Source organism: Mobula hypostoma, chromosome 12 (genome assembly GCF_963921235.1).
Source record: "Mobula hypostoma chromosome 12, sMobHyp1.1, whole genome shotgun sequence".
NCBI classification, from domain to species: domain Eukaryota; kingdom Metazoa; phylum Chordata; class Chondrichthyes; order Myliobatiformes; family Myliobatidae; genus Mobula; species Mobula hypostoma.
The window spans coordinates 75,898,849-75,915,086 of record NC_086108.1 but is presented as its reverse complement, the minus strand read 5'-3'; the positions used below and the strand labels follow the sequence as shown (position 1 = coordinate 75,915,086).

The 16,238-nt window shown below is 41.5% G+C and overlaps 2 protein-coding genes across 4 annotated transcripts in view; one reads left to right on the top strand and one right to left on the bottom strand.

Annotated features, from left to right (window-relative positions):
* LOC134354929 (trichohyalin) overlaps positions 1-4,417 on the top strand; it is an 88,229-nt gene extending 83,812 nt beyond the window's left edge. Inside the window, exon 13 of the mRNA XM_063064432.1 lies at positions 3,842-4,417. The gene's annotated coding sequence lies outside the window, so the exon portion shown is untranslated. The remainder of the gene's footprint in view (positions 1-3,841) is intronic.
* Positions 1-16,238, bottom strand: part of LOC134354928 (mucin-2-like) — a 72,416-nt gene that overhangs the window by 28,060 nt on the left and 28,118 nt on the right. Inside the window, exon 1 of one of the 3 annotated variants that reach the window (XM_063064431.1) lies at positions 9,050-9,069. The exons of the other annotated variants lie outside the window; for them this stretch is intronic. The gene's annotated coding sequence lies outside the window, so the exon portion shown is untranslated. Of the gene's footprint in view, positions 1-9,049; positions 9,070-16,238 lie in introns of those variants that run through there. 3 annotated transcript variants of the gene reach the window in all.

Sequence of the window (16,238 nt, the reverse complement as noted above, 5' to 3'; positions counted from 1 at the left end):
TCAAACTCACTTTGTGGACTGACTGCATCAACCAATCCAGCATCCAATTCCATTTTAATTAATTTGCAATTCACTTCTAGTGCAAGTCATATTGCTTGTCCCTTGTTAGTTTTCATATTGTAAATCTCGTGCTATCCAGTCCTGTGTCACTCTCATCATTATCAGATTTTTCATCAACAGCATGTAGATCAGTGCTCTTTTTGAAACTGCAGCTCAATTTTTTTAAGCTTTTTTTTTTCCTTCCCTGTGCAGTCCATTTAGGTTTGTCTACTCAATGAGCTTTTTGTATGCGTCCTACTTTGTTGCATTTTCTGCAAGCTTCACCTTTAAACCTGCATTGGCCTGGCGTATGCAAGTCCTTGTCACAATGGTAACACAATTTGTTGAGCCAGGAGGACCTGCGTCTACATGCTGCAATTTTGTTCAAGCTCACATTCATTCCTGAATGCAACTCAATTGTGTCTGTGTTTCTATTGATACTGTGATTTCAACTGCTCTTTTAAACATATGTAGTGTTTCAGTTAGGAACCATTTTTGAATAGTTTCTTGTAAGATTCTGAAAACTAAACAATCTCTCAGTGTATTATTAAGCCCATCACTGAACTGACAATGCTCGGACAATCTCTTTAATTCAGCCATGCATGTTAAAATGGACTCCTTCCTTTTGATTCTGCAATCAACAATGGTTTTGGTTCTAAACGTCCCTGCACTGTTTTCACAATAACAGCACAATTCATTCCGGCTGGTTTGGTTGGAGCAGACTCTATGCTTTTCCAACTATTACACTCAGCAAAACCTGCACTTGCTTTTCACTGGATATTTCATTTGCTTCAAAATGTTGCTCAATTTACTCAGCATACATCAACCAGCTATCTCTTGTCCAATCATAGTCATAGTCATACTTTATTGATCCCGGGGGAAATTGGTTTTCGTTACAGTTGCACCATAAATAATTAAATAGTAATAAAACAATAAATAAATAGTAATATGTAAATTATGCCAGGAAATAAGTCCAGGACCAGCCTATTGGCTCAAGGTGTCTGACCCTCCAAGGGAGGAGTTGTAAAGTTTGATGGCCACAGGCAGGAATGACTTCCTGTGACACTCTGTGTTGCATCTCGGTGGAATGAGTCTCTGGCTGAATGTACTCCTGTGCCCAACCAGTACATTATGTAGTGGATGGGAGACATTGTCCAAGATGGCATGCAACTTCGACAGCATCCCCTTTTCAGACACCACCATCAGAGAGTCCAGTTCCATCCCCACAACATCACTGGCCTTACGAATGAATTTGTTGATTCTGTTGGTGTCTGCTACCCTCAGCCTGCTGCCCCAGCACACAACAGCAAACATGTTAACACTGGCCACCACAGACTCGTAGAACTTCCTCAGCATCGTCCGACAGATGTTAAGGGACCTCAGTCTCCTCAGGAAATAGAGACAGCTCTGACCCTTCTTGTAGACAGCCTCAGTGTTCTTTGACCAGTCCAGTTTATTGTCAATTCGTATCCCCAGGTATTTGTAATCCTCCACCATGTCCACACTGACCCCCCGGATGGAAACAGGGGTCACCGGTGCCTTAGCTCTCCTCAGGTCAACCACCAGCTCCTTAGTCTTTTTCACATTAAGCTGCAGATAATTCTGCTCACACCATGTGACAAAGTTCCCTACCGTAGCCCTGTACTCAGCCTCATCTCCCTTGCTGATGCATCTAACTATGGCAGAGTCATCAGAAAACTTCTGAAGATGACAAGACTCTGTGCAGTAGTTGAAGTCCGAGGTGTAAATGGTGAAGAGAAAGGGAGACAAGACAGTCCCCTGTGGGGCCCCAGTGTTGCTGATCACTCTGTCGGACACACAGTGACACAATCAAAAGTATCTTCATCTTTCTGATGTCCCCAGCCATTTCTGGTCTTTTTTTTTTATACATTTATGATTATTACCACCCAGTATCACTGTTCATGAACCTGTGAATTGGTCCATTTTCTGCCCCTTTTTAAAAAAAAACTCAACCATCTTATCTTGAGAAGAAAGCAATTGGAATGTCTCACTGAGCTTCAACAGGTAGATTCTTGTCTTGGGTTAGTTTTTAAAATACCTCGTCACAATTGTTATGTTTTGTAACTCCAAAGCATAAAACTAATTGAAAGAAAACACAGAGATGAGTATGCTTAGTTTCGTTTTTACTTTAAAGTGACATGCGCACTTATGACTTCATGACATAATAATGTATGCCATTCATGTACTTTTATGTATAACCTTTGATGAATTATGTAAACAAAGAATGGTTAATCAAATATTTATAATTTAACTCAAATATTAAATACACAAAACTGTTACTGTATGGAATATATACAAGTCACTTATCATCACAGGAGTGCAGGTACAACCATTGTGGAGTTGCTGTTAAAAGCAGACCCATTGCAATAAGAAACTAACCATTAAGAGCTTAATAACACACACTTTGACTTGTTCAGAGGGGCAAGAGTGGTATTGTTGATACCTCAGTCCAAGTACAAATGACCAAAAAAAAAACCCATTCTCAGCCTCCTGATTTCAAAAGTTATTTTGTTCTCTTAAGAGGTCCTTTTGTTTTAACAACCACATTACACTTGTGCACAAAACTCAGGTTCTTTTCAGTGTCTTGTTCAGATAGCACCATTCTTCTCCCTGCTCTGATAGCAGGTTTTCGCTGTCTATTCACCCACGGGTGGCTTGACTGACCCACAATTCACAAAATCATAGAACTGCTACAGTACACAAGCTTATTAAGTTATGAAAACTTCCAGTACCAGAGTCTCTGCAGTCCCATTCTCATGCTCTTTCTCTGAAATTCTCAAGTGCCTACAAGATTGGTTTGTGATGCAGAATTTTTAATTCTCATGTTTCCAGTAAGTCATCCTTCTTTGACCACTTACCTGTCTATTCCTGTTCTTGGAAAGGCTTCCCTGCCCTAATCATGGGTATCGAGATAAATCACAAAAGCATCTTAGCACAAGAATGTCAACTTCGCTAGAGAACTTCCTAATAATTCTCAAATTAGAAACTATACAAGGCAGTTTCCTTATGTTGTTTTCAAGAACTCACGACCTTAAACTGTTCTGTACTGCCTTATCTCTCGCCTCCATTTAAATTATTAGATAGCAAGTTTAAAATCTACTTTCATCACACAACAGACTTATGTAAATTGTGAAGTGATCACAGTTTTTTCCCACTTCACAGCACATCTCTGAAATTCAGATTAGTAGCAAAGAGTGGGCCATATACAGTGCTAATTCAGGAGCTGAACTGTCAGGTTTGTAAACACAAGTTCCTTCTGGATGAGCAAGCAGTGATTTTAAACAAGGATAACTGTGTGGCTTCAATGCTTCTAGAAGCGAGCAGCCTGCTAATACGTACTGATTGGCAAATACAACTGAGATCACGAAGAACACCTAAACCCTATGATATTTTGCTGTGTGCCAGGAAAAGGTGCAGAAGTAAAGCATTTAAAATTTACATGTCAAAACTGACTTTCAAAGAAGGCTGTGCATGAATCCAGACAACACTAACAAAGCAACTTTTCATAAATTAGTAGTATAGCTTTCCGTTTACAACAAGGTTTCCACTGACCTACCAACAGCTAGAACACGAAGATTACCACTGAAGACCAGACAGCCCATCCTATTAGACTAAATGGAAACCATAGACCAGACCAACAACTTCTCACCCAATGTCTGCAAAACCAAAGAGCTGATTATTGACTACAGGAGGAAGAAATTGGAGGCTCATGAGCTTGTGCTTCATGGGGGAAATTGGAGATGGAAGAGTCAGTAATTTTATCATTTCATTATCATTTCAGATGATATCCTGGGACCAACACACAAGTGCCATTACAGAAGGCATAGTAGCAGCTCTACTTCCTTAGAAATCTGCACAGATTCAGCATAACATCTAAAACTTTGACAAACATCTATAGATGCACAGCAACCACGTAGTTGCATTACAGACTGCTATGACAACAACAGGCCCAAGAACGGAAAGCCGACAAAAAGTGGTGGGTACGGCCCAGTTCATCACAGGAAAAGCCCTTCCAACCCTCACCATCCAGGCCATGCTCTCTTCTCGCTACCATCATTCAAGAGGTACAGCAGCCTTGGTTCCCACACCACCAGGCTCAGGAATTGTTATTAGCCTTCAACCATCAGGCTCCTGAACCAGCGTAGACATCTTCACTTACCAGAGTACAGAACTGATCATTGTAACAAAAGCCATGGACTCACTTTCAACAACTTTACAACCCGTGTTCTCAGTATTACTTACTTATTATTTGTTTCTTTTTGTATTTGTACAGATTATCAGTCTTTGTGTGTGGTCTTTCATTGTTCTGCTGTGAATGCCTGCAAGATAATGAATCTCAGAGCAGTACGAGATGACATTTACGTACTTTGATAATAAATTTACTTTGAACTCTTTATACACACATTTAGATAATTCTGGGAAGAGTATCCAACCTGCCACATCAGCTTCCTTTCTTTTCACAGATGTTAGCTGACCTGCTGAGCCCTTCTGGCATTTTCTTTTATTTCAGATTTCCAGCAGGATTTTTGATTTTCATTTTTGGACAATTCTTAGCTTGCATTTCTTCTGGAGTTCAACTTACCACCACGTCCGGTACTCTGTTATCAAGTATTTATATAAAATTAGGCCATAATCCAACAGACGAATATGTGCTTTCAATTAATGACTTCAAGCAGATTTTAAAATGCTAACTAGAAAAGCCTAATCCCTGGTTATTTCCTATTTATGAACATCCAGTCTGCATTCAATTTGATTAAAATCAGTATCACTCCGCAACTTGCACAAATTTTTCTTAAAATGGATTTCCCACTATAATCTAACAACATTTAAGGCCAAACATCTTTAGCTGGTGCTGAGATACATCCTAAGATGCATTGGGACACATCAGCGATGTAACTGGGTATTGTGGGCCTTTCAATATCAGACGAGGGTGCCCAAGTGGCCCAGCCTGGCTTGTGTCCCAGCAGCATTCATCCACAGGTCAGACCTCTTGACCCACAGCCATCTGAAGGCTCGCCCAGCAGCCTCTGCTGGTCCGGATGGCTCCTTTCTTTGCAGCCCCCATAATGCCAAGGCGAGAGTCGGTTCTCCACAGCAAGCAGCCAGTAAAACCTCTGTAGGCTCGCACTGTGCCCTCCATTCCCGTCTCTGGCACTGCTCTACCAGCTCCTGGCATTTGCCTCCTCAAACTACTTCCAAATAGAAAACAACGCAAGTTCTTCTACGCAACCAGATAATCAACACAGGACACTGAAAAAGCTCTGGCCAGAAGAATGGATGTCAAACATTGAATGATAAAGAAAAGCAATGTAAAGTGTCACCATTGAGGATTTGTTACTTAAAACACATACTACATTGGACTAATGAACAGATTGAAGTATCGAACGCTAGAACCCCAAAGTGGAATTCTTAACCGCAGTCAAAATATGAGCAGGGTGAACATGGAAGGTGAGATGAGGGCAACGAGGGTAGTGGTGAGTAAGAAACAATCTGCAGAATGAACTCAACGGATTGAGCAGAATCTGTTTGTGTGTGGGGGGGTGGGGAGAGAGAGAGGAAGAGAAAGAGGAAAGAATTATCAATGTTCTGGTTCAAAACCCTGCATCAAGATTAAGAGTTGAAAGGGAAGTTATCCAGGATAAAGTAAGTGGTGCAAAGGCTAGGATGCAAGTTTCAAGTGATGTTTAAAAAAAAATCCCCCTCCCCCATTGGCAGCTGGAGAATAAGAACAAGACAATAAGCACAGCCAACGTTTTAAAACCTGAAGCAGTTTGACAGCTGCTGGTTTCACGCAGGGATTGAAGTAGTTAAAAAAAAGAGACGAGGTCAGTGCAACAAATAGCTTTAATCTCCACATGAAAAGAGGGGAAATAATCTAAATTAGGCAAGGCAGAAACCAGCAAGAACAGAAACAAACAGATGCACAAAATTATGTTCCTGCCTAATATGATTAGCATCAACTACTAAATCAGTAAGAGCAAATACATTTACAAAAAGAGTTAAAAGTTTCCATATGGTTATTATTTAGCATTTGAGCTTTTAATCTGGTTTTAACTTGAAGTTTATTTTAAAAATGAGACATTATTGATCCTGTCCTTAGACTAAGGAATATTTTTTTCCATCTCCGGCCTATTCCAAACCCTGCTGTGACATTCTTGACATACCAGAATTCAGCTGTATATTTTCAGTTATATCTATAACTATTTAAACAAGCAAATTTAACCTGAGCCATTTCAAGGGGAACTTAGCATTAACATGAAAGACACCAAAAACAGAAATTTGTGCCTTTCATTAAGGTTAAAATAAACCAATTTGTACCTTGAAGTGTTTTCAGTATACAAAATAACCTGAGGTACTTCAAAGGAACATTACACAAATGGGAGCATAGGGATCCAAACAGTAAGGCAGCAGATGATGTAAAATGTGGGAAAATGTTTATTGCACAACATTACTGACAAGGGCAGCATTTAACACCCATCATGACTTGCCCCCTGAACTAAGTGACTTACTGGCCATTACAGAGGGGAGTTTACAGTCAATTATGTGCCCTTCTAGAGTCATACATGAGGAAATAATGACAGATTTCTGCCTAGAGACAATAGCAATGACAATAAAGTATTTTGTGGCCCTAACTGCTCACACACACTCTTTATTCCAGGGTTTATTTTGTTTTCCAAGTAGTTGCTGGTTTCTACCTTGCCTAATTTGAATTATTTCAAAGTACATTTATTATCACAGAATGCATACTATACACAACCTTGAGATTAAGGCAGCCACAAAGAAGCCTAATAGACACCATTGGGGTAAAAAAAAGACCATCAAACACACAATGTACAGCAAAAAAACAAATAATGCAACAATAAAAATCAGCAAATAACATTCAGGGTCTGAAGTTCACAGAAGCGGGTGCAGAGTTACAGATGACCCAGGAGCCTGTTAGTTGCAGGCCACAGCCTCAGTTCAGTGCAGGGACAAGTAAACCTTATGGAGCAGTGAGCTGAACACTGGCCCATCCCTCACCTCCTTTTCAATCTAGCCCAGCACTTGTATCGGCTACACAGTGGGTCATTCCTCCGTCTTGGACGCAGGCCCTGCCACTTCAATAGGCTACCGGGCCCAACACCTGCTGCCTTGATTAAGCCTGGCGCTTAAACCAGTCAAATCTCAGCTTGTTCCTCACTCTCAGTCGCAGGCCCCACCACCTCAACCCTGCCTTGCCTTGGTTCTGCCACTTCAAATCACCTCCAAGTCTGCTCCAGAACCCAAACATTGGCTCATTCCTCACTGTTGGGCCCAGGTGCTGCCACCTGGATTCAGCCCGTACACGACATGCCACAATTGTCCTACACTTTTGAGACTTCAGTTTACACCACAAAAATGCCAGGTCATACAGGTGGTTCAAAAGCTTGACACCAAAAGGGAAGTTACAGGCTACTGTTTGCAGTGATCATTGTCGAGAAAAAGTGCGATTAATAAAGTACTTAATAGTTGTTTTTGCTGCCAGCAAGTCGTCACTGTGCTTCACCAGCGCCATCTTAAACCTGATTTCCCATCATTTCCTGTACAAATTAGAGCCATTTATTGCATTGCCTCCTCTTTCATTAGTTTAATCTGACTGTGCTCCCTGCATGAACTGAGTAGTTGCCAAATGGCCTTGAATTTTTTTTAAACATTATCCGTTTTATTTTTGTCGTATTACTTCCCTCCAGCTGCCAAAAGATAAGGAACAGGGCAATTTTTCTGTTAAATCATTCAGAAATTGCCACCTCCTCTCACTTCTCCCCTTTAATCCCTGCACCCAGCTTTGCATACACTCTGCCCGAATGTGTTTAGGAATTCCACTTGTGGGATCCAACATTCTGCAGCACCTTGGAGTGGACCGACCCACTCTGGGGTATCTGTTTTTAACCAACGAATCCTGAACACGGTGACACGAGTACAGTAAATTAGCCACTACATTACCAAATCTCCACATGGCAGCTAGAGGCAGCACAGCAGCATAGTACAGCACCAGCTGCTAGGTCAGGGTTTGATCCCTGCTGTCTGTACGTTTTCCCCGCGCAGCAGACTCGATGGGCTGAATGGCCAACTTCTGCTCCCATATCTTATGGTTTTCCTCTGGGTGCTCTGGTTTCCTCACACATTCCAAAAAGACATACAGTTACGGTTAGTGACATGTAGACATGCTATGTTGGCACCCCAAACTGTGGCGATACTTGCGGGCACAATCCTTGCTGATTTTACACAAACAACATATTTCACTGTATGTTGCAATGTACATGTGACAAATAGAGCTAATCTAATCTTTTTTTGTTAAGGGAAAACTATTTAAATAAAAGTGATGAAGAACCTATTTATACATGGAATTACAGAGAGTTCTGTGTCCTACCCTCAAACACAGAAAGCAAACACATAGGTACTGCAAATAACGGCTGGGAAGAGAGTAGCAAAGGGTTGAACTGTAAAAATATGAGGCTTTGGTGATATCAAAGAAGATTACACGTACCAGGACAAAACAAGGTAGCTGTTCTAAGATAGAAGAGACAGCAAGCAGCAAGCCTGTACCTGTAGATTCCATTTTACTAACTGGTTAAAGTAAAAATGTAAATCATGTTACCTTAACTATTTCCAGCAATACTGCCAAGTTTTTGAATGTTGGGTTGACCACAATTTGTTGTCCATTGGAACTAAATTTTCCATGAAGCTATTGATGTGTACAAAGGCTAAGGGAACATTGCGAACCCTTTGTAAACCCAAATATTGTGAACACAAAGAAAATTTACCTTCCTTCATATAAAAGTTATTTTATCAGTTAAATAAGTTAAGTGAACTTGTTTATACACTACACTTTAACTCTTGACATTACCAATAATTTGGACCGATAATCCTAGTCCCCCAATCAACATCTAAATTCTAAATTACTCACGGCACCACTTGAAATAGCCAACCACTTCCGATAGTTCACCAAAGGAGAAGTTAAGACAAGTACCTTATAGTCCTATGGTATCATTGCAAAGGCTGATCTATAGCATGCGAGTCCTTTCTATCAGCTCCAGACCTCCAGTGCTGTGAGGAAATGGATATATACCCTTGTGTATACAAATAAAATACTGGAAGGAATGGAAAAGGGAATAAAAATGAAGGAGGAAAATAAGTGAGTAAAAGAAAGCATCAGTACTGCAGGCAAAATTCAAGACAACAGTCTCAGCAGGAAGGAAGAAAAACAGGATGCCATTCTCCCCTTGAACATTGCTTACATGAACAGCCGGGTCTTCTGCTAGCTAATTACTCTATTATAGGTGCAGTTGGCATCAGTAGTTTTTGTTCACTTTGGATACTTTCATCTACGGATGAAAAGCAGCCTCAGACAGAATTATTCACCATCTGGAAAAGGAGTGGATCTCAGGAACAAAGGCTCCTGCCAATGCCTTTGATGAGATTGGAAGAATGCCTGTAGTTCATCTCTTCTTTCATTCTCTCTCCAAGAAGTTTTGTCCCAAGGTAATTCCTATATTCCTTCCCTCGACTCCCTTAACAAGTTGAAATATTTACATAAGACAGCTCCCTTTCCTTTAGGTCAGAGCAGCCTCCTATTCCAACACAAGGGAATGTCCAGGCAGTTCAGAATTTCTATTGGCTTTGGAGAATAAATATCGACAAGTAGACCCAGCAGGAAAAAAATACAAACAGTTATCTTATAAAACAACAGGGTGACCAAGTCCAAGTTAATTAAACTCCAGTGTGTGAGGAACAAACAAAACTTCCTTTGTCCTATTAATAACCCCCCACTCTCACTGCAGTTTGAAACTAATTTGCTTCCCCGATTGTTTCCAACATTTTTTTTATTTTAGACTTCAAGGTTTGCAGGATTTTGTATGACACCTCTAACATTGGTAGTGGATTGAAGTATCTCATTCTTCCCCATGGACACGTTGCTCTTTTGCTCCATAACCTCATGGAAGCAATCCAGTCACACACTGGCTACTGTCCTGGATTAACATTCAGGGACCTGTGCAATTGGTCCAGAGACAAGTTCAAATCTCATAATGGCGGCTGGTGAATTTTATGTTCCAACCCAGCTGCATCAATAATGATGATCCTGAACTGCCAGAATTCATCCTTGTGTTAATGCCATAGAGTGAAGTAAACCTACCATACTTGCCATTGTGACTTTCTGTGACTCCAGACCCCGATCCATGCCACACAATAGGTTTATTCTCAATGGATTGCAGGAGGCCGAGGGGCAACTTAGATGTTTATAAAATTTAGAGGCAGTGATAGGGCAGATAGCCACAACCTTTATTCCCTCAGCCAACCTGAAGGACCTGGAAGTAGAATAAGGGGTTAGAAGATCTGCGATATAGGAGGGGGCAGCCCATTTAGGGCTTTATAAACGAACAGGAGAACCTTAAAATCAATTCTAAACCGTACTGGTAGCCAGTGGAGAGAGGCCAGGATAGAAGTAATATGGTCCCTCTTCCGGGCACCTGTTAGGAGCCTGGCTGCGGCGTTCTGGACTACTCCAACTCCCTGTATACTGACTAATCTCAGTATACAGGGAGTTGGAGTAGTCCAAGCGGGAGGATAGAAGGGCGTGGATGACTTTCTTGAGATCTTTGAAAGAGAGAAACGAGTTGATTTTGGCAATAGTATGAAGCTGGAAAAAAAACTGGCTTTTACTACTGCATTAACTTGCTTGTCAAACTTAAAGGCGGAATCAAATATCACACCAAGGCTTTTGACATGGGGTTTTGACAAGGGTAGACAGGTTACCAAGACTGCTGGTAATCACTTTGAAAGGAGGCACTTCAAGGAAATTGGCAAGGCAAGATTTCCACTCAGAGGTGATGAATACATACTGGTTGCTAGAAGTGGTGATGAGAGTATGTACAACACAGCATTTAAAAAAAAGGATAGGTCTATGGACAGGAGACGAATGGAGGGATCGAGTCAAACACTGCAAAATGGGACTTGTGTAGAAAAGCACTCATCAGCATGGACAAACTGAGCTGAAGGGCCTATTTAGCACTTTGAAAGTGCCTGCTGAGCCACCGAGATCAGAAACAACTGGAACCAGGAAATAATTCCTGGCCGTGTCCCAAGATTGCCTTGCTGCAACTTAAAAAAAAATAGAAAAGGTATTGACTTTGGTGTGGGTTTTCAAAGATAAAACACATTGAAGCCAGTCAATGATTCATGAGGTGAACGAGCAAAGATTCTTTTAAAGAGGGTGTTTCAAAATCAAATACCTTGGAAATCTTGGAACATATCCAAGTGTAAGCAAATAATTTGATGAGAAACATTTCAAATAAGTGTTTGATGGCAGAATTTGAGTCTGGGAAGATGGCCATCACAGCTCCTTTAAAGAAAACTAAGATAAAATTCTCCAAAATGAGAAACAAAGATTTCAAAGCAACACACACAAAATGCTGGAGGAACTCAGCAGGTCAGAGAGCATCTATGGAAATGAACAGTCAACATTTCAGGTCAAGACCCTTCAACAGGACCGAGAAAGAAGGGGGTAAGATGCCAGAATAAAAAGGTCAGGGAAGGAGGCCAGCTGGAAGGTGATAGGTGAAGACAGGTTGGGTGGGAAAGGTCAAAGACTGGAGAAGAAGGAATCTGATAGGAGAGAAGAGAGGAGCATGGGAGAAAAGGAAGCAGGAGGGGATATAGGGGGAAATAATAGTCAGGTGAGAAAAGGTAAAAAGTCACAGTTGGGAATGGCGGGGGGGGGGGTGGAATTTATTTACCATTAGGAGAAATCAATACTGATGCCATCAGGTTGGAAGTTACCCAGGTGTTGCTCTTCCACCTAAACATAAATATATGCTAAACATAAAGAACAATTAAATAAAAGCTTGTTTCTAAAGGCTTATGACACTCAGCTACAAGACAGCACCTGTAAACAACAGGACAGCAGAGAGCACTGCCATCGGCAGTATCAAAGAAAAGTACAGCATGAAAACAGGCCCTTTGGCCCATCTAGTCCATGCCAAAAGCCATTTAAACTGCTTATTCCCAATTACCTGCACGGGAACCATAGCCCTCCACATCCCTACTATCCATGTGCTTTGTCAAACCTTTATTAAACATTAAAATCAAGCTCGCATGCACCACTTGTGCTGGGAGCTCATTCCACACTCTCACCACCCTCTGAGTGGAGTTTCCCTTCATGTTCCCCTTAAACCTCTCACCTTTCACCCCTAACCCATGACCTCTGGTTGCAGTCCAACCCAACCTCAGTGGAAAAAACTTGTTTGCATTTACCCCATCTCTTCTTCTTTTTCGGTTGTCCATCGAAATCCAATGACGACGTCCACTCCTTTAACAGTGAGATCTTTGATTACTATGCAGTCCTATCCTGGACCCACAAGCTCTATTGCAGGTGGGACATGTATATGTAGTAGTAGTGGCAACCATGGCTGCATTTCTCCTGGCTCTCTTCTGCTGTCTTCTGGTTGTCCTTTCCATCTCCAGAATATGAACCCCGTCCCTACATAGCTGTCGCCAAGTGGTATGGTCAGCAGCAACCTCCTCCAGGTCCTCAGGTCTGATCTTGCACTTCCTTAAAGCATTCTTCATCTGATCCTTATAGCGCTTGTTTGGCCCTCCATCTGAGCATCGACCATGATGTAGCTGGCCGTATAACACTCTGCGGGCTAGCCAACATGGGGGCTTCCTTATCACGTGCCCCAGCCACTGCAGCTAACGCTGGGTGATCATGGCCTCAATACTTCTGCAGTTGGTCTTTACAAGTATTTCAGTGTGAGGCACTCGCTCACACCAGGTAATTCCCAAGGACTTGATGTGAGGGCTGTAGGTTATCCAAGCTTCACAGCTATAAAGGAGGGTGGTGACACAGTCCGCTTGGTATATGGTGACCTTTGTGGAGGGACAATGGCTCCTGTTCTGAAAGACTATATGCCAAAGTTTCCCAAAGGCAGCTGATGCCTGTTTAATGTGGCTCTGGATATCGTTGTCAATGCCGCTATCCTCAGAGAGAATGCTCCCCAGATATTTGAAAGATGGCACTACTGACAGCTTCTCATCACCCATAGCGAAGGCAGGTAGAGTGGGTAGAGTACCCCATCTATACCCCTCATAATTTTGTATACATCTATCAAATCTCCTCCTAATCCTCCACATTCTAAATCCTCTACATTCTAAAGGATACAGTCCTGACCTATTCAACCTTTCCTTGTAACTCAGATCCTCCAGCCCTGACAATATCCTTGTAAGTTTTCTCTGTACTATTACAACATTATTTACATCATTCCTGTAGACAGGTGACCAAAACTGCACAAGATACTCCAAATTAAGCTTCACCAATGACTTACACAACTTCAACATAACGTCCCACCTCCATTACGCAATACATTGATTTATGAAGACCAATGTGCCAAAAGCTTTCTTTACAACTCCACCTACCTGTTACACCACTTTCAACGAATAATGTACCTGTATTCCAAAATCCCTTTGTTCTATCACACTCCTCAGTGCCCGATCGACCATTGTGTAAGACCTACTCTGGTTGGTCCTACCAAAATGCAAAACCTTACACTTGTCTGCATTAAATTCCACCTGCCATTTTTCCAGCTGATGCAGATCCCTCTGCAACCCACGATAGCCTTCCTCATTGTCCACTACACCCCCAATCTTGGCGTCAGCCACAAACTTGCTGATCCAGTTAACCATATTAACTGGTATCACTACTAGGGCCCCAGCAATTTCTGCACTTACATCCTATAGGGTCCAAGGGAACACCCTGTCAGGCCTTGGGGATTTATCCACCCCAATTTGCCTCAGGGAAGCAAACACCTTCTCTTCTGTATTGTGTACAAGGTCCATGAAGTTGATGACGCTCGGCCTCACTTCTGCAGACTCTGCATCCACCTCCTGAGTAAATACAGATGCAAAGAATGCATTTAAGAACTGCCCCATCTGTTTTGGCTCCACACATGGATTACCGTTCTGATCTTCCAGAAGACCTGTTTGGTCCCTAGCAATCCTTTTGCTCCTATCATACCTGTCAAATCCCTTGGGATTCTCCTTCACCTTTTCTATTTGAGCAACTTCATGCCTTTTTTTCGCCTTCCTGGTTTCTTTCTTAAGTGTGTTCTTGCATTTCTTGTACTCCATAAGCACCCAATTTGTTCCTATTTGCCTATACTTCCCAAGCACTTCCTTTTTCTCATAAACAGGTTCCTTGCACCTGTTACCTTTCCCTTTTATTCTGACAGGCACGTACCAGTTTTGTACTCATCTGGGAGTCCGTGCAGTTTGACAAAATTCCAGGTTAAATTTTATTTTAGGGACATGCTTTAATTGGATGAATCATCAAGCAGTAATAAAACTCCTGAACTGTCCTGCAAGTCATTGAATCTACTGAAAGGGGACCTGCACTGCACTCTACCATTCTGTAAACCAACATATTTCAGGCTTATTACTATGAAGTGGAGTGGAAATCAATGATTTTGGTTTTACTGTCTGACTGTCAATTCCTTAAATCACAATCCAGAATTGGAGCCATTGATCACATAGCAGCATATGCAGTGAACTTGAATAATGCAGATGGGTTTAAATTATTGTCCATATTGATTTTTAATTAGCAAACCATATAGAATACATGTTACAAAAGAAGCCGGTAATTTAATAAAAACAAACTGAGTTCATAACATTTTTGTTTAATTCTGTTCATTATGTCCTAAGTGTCAACATTAAGAGTGAGGGATTTTCTGTGGTTCTGCACCATTGACTCTTCTTATAAAAATCTCTTACATGACTTGTATATGGCACAAGCTGTGAACGGAACCCACCAGTGGAAGTATAAGTAATTGTTAGCAAGCAATGCCCATCTAAAAGGAGAAAGCATTTTCACATGATGGGGTGAGGGGGAGGGGCAAGAATCGTGCCTAATTCACTCCCTACAATCACTACATGTTGCTACTTCTTTTGCTGCCAGTTATTAGAAATATTCATTAAAGGGGAGGATAGCACCTCCCATACCACGCAAGAGAATATGACACACAAAAGCACAATTTGACTGCCAATTGTTAAGTGTCCAGGAGACAGCAATTCCCATGTCACTATGGCTCACGTAATGTTGTACACGAGCTTTCACTACTAAAATTGCAAAACTGGACACACCAGCAGCTGTGTTAGAACAATGGACCCAATGGAAAATCTAGCAATTCTGGACAATGCTTCTTACCTTCTGCATGCAACAGAGGAGGACTTTTAGTAACAGACTAAGACAACTGTGTTGCTCCAAAGAGTGCTATATGAAGTTATTCTTCCCCTCGGCCATTAGGCTCTATAATGAGTCAACCTATCGCTGGGGAAATGATGACCCCCTCCTGTTAGGCTGTTTGAGGCAACTTTTTTTTTTCTTGCTTTTCTTCTAATATTCTACATCTGTGGACTTGTAATGCTACTGTGACACTAACTTCCTTTGGAATCACTAATGTATCTATCGGTCTACAAATGACATGCCAATGGAGAATCCCTGCTTACGCCCCTACTCCCTGCATCTTGCCACATCTTCTCTTATAAAGTACTGGATGTCTGGGGCAATGTGAATATTGCCCACATCATTACATACATAGCCTGCTTTATTATCAAGTAGGATTGGGGGGTGGGGGGAGGATGTGGTGGAAAACAAACTGGAATAATCAACAAATAGCTCCACAGATGACATAAATGACAGAAGGAAGGTCATTACGTACAGGATAATTGCAACTATAGTAGACTACGTCCAATAGTTTAGTGGTACAGCGTGTACCAAGCAATAGCCCTCAAGCAACACTCATTAGGATTGCATCACTCAACAAAATGTAACTAACAAGTACTGTTTTAAAGGATTAGCTTCACTTCCACAATATAAATAGCAGACTCTTTCACACAATCTTCAATATTGGACACTGTTAAATAACTTAGGCCTCAATTGCTGCCTCTCCTGTTCTTTCTGAATAGACTAAATACTGGTTACATCTAGGCAGGAGGAAACTCAATTTGTGTTTGTGGCAAAACAAAAAGTCTCGAGATGAGGCTTAATTGCCCAGCATTCACAAAATCTTTAATTGAAACAAATTACTGTAATCCTCTCACATGAGGAGCACAGGCAATGATTCATAATATGTCTACAGAGTACTAACACTATCAAATTGCTACAAATG